At 38.2% G+C, this 980-nt stretch overlaps 1 non-coding gene across 1 annotated transcript; it reads left to right on the forward strand.

Moving 5' to 3' along the window:
- Positions 1–224: 224 nt before the first annotated feature.
- LOC131145271 (small nucleolar RNA R71) lies at positions 225–330 on the forward strand. Its single transcript, XR_009134056.1, has one exon. It is a non-coding gene; the product is annotated as a small nucleolar RNA R71 (small nucleolar RNA).
- The last annotated feature ends 650 nt before the right edge of the window (positions 331–980 follow it).

The raw sequence follows: 980 nt of genomic DNA on the forward strand, positions 1-980 counted from the left end.
TCAGATCATATTACATAACTCCCTTAGGTTTAGATGTTGATGGATTGGGTAGTCTTCGAGTGGCATCCATGTCTTGCTAAGAATTTTCAGCCAAATTTCCAAAGAGAACCCATGCATCATTCTAGTGCTTTGTGAGAAAAGTACCCCTGCACGATGCATCAATCATGAACCTATCTCTCTCTTCTAACCCTTCATAAAAATTTTGAACTATTTACCACTTAGAGACCTAATGGTGTGGGCATTTACAAAGTAGGTCCCTGAAACACTCCCAGATCTTAAAGAAAAGTTCTCCATCCATTTGTCAAAAACTTGTGATTGCCCTTCCCAGCTAGTTAGTCTTCCTAATTGGGAAGTACTTTTTCAAAAATTCATGTTGCATGGTGGCCCGTTTGGTCACCGAATTTGGCTCCAAAACGTCAACCAATATTTAGCCTTATCCTTCATAGAGAATGGAAAAAGCCTAAGATGAAGGGCGTCATCGCTAAAATTAGGTATATGGAATGTGGAGCAAATCTCCAAGAACTCATGTAGATGCTGATAAGGATTTTTAGTGGATATCCCATGAAAGTTGGGTAGCATTGAGATGATTGTAGTCTTAATCTCAAATTGCACCACCTAAACATCCAAGAACCGAATGTAGGATGGCGATGTGTATGCATTGGGTTCAAAATAGTCCCTAAGAAGCCGAAGTGGTTGATCTCCTATCACAAGTAAGCAGGGAGCTTCGGGTTCAGAGATTTATTCAGCAAGAACCAGTGGGTTATTTTTTGCCATGGCTTTCAGTTTAGACAACTCAACCTTCTCTGGATAAGAGATAGGTTTCCTAAGGGACCTAGGAAAATTTTCAATCTCAGGATCTATGAGAATTATCTTTGATTCCAAAGAATGTAGACCAAACATACACACTTTTTAAGCACAAAGATTCAAACTTCAAAAACAGAAAACAAAAAAAAAAAACAAAATTAATAAAGAAAGTGAAA

This window comes from Malania oleifera, chromosome 12 (assembly GCF_029873635.1).
Source record: "Malania oleifera isolate guangnan ecotype guangnan chromosome 12, ASM2987363v1, whole genome shotgun sequence".
Classification (NCBI taxonomy): domain Eukaryota; kingdom Viridiplantae; phylum Streptophyta; class Magnoliopsida; order Santalales; family Ximeniaceae; genus Malania; species Malania oleifera.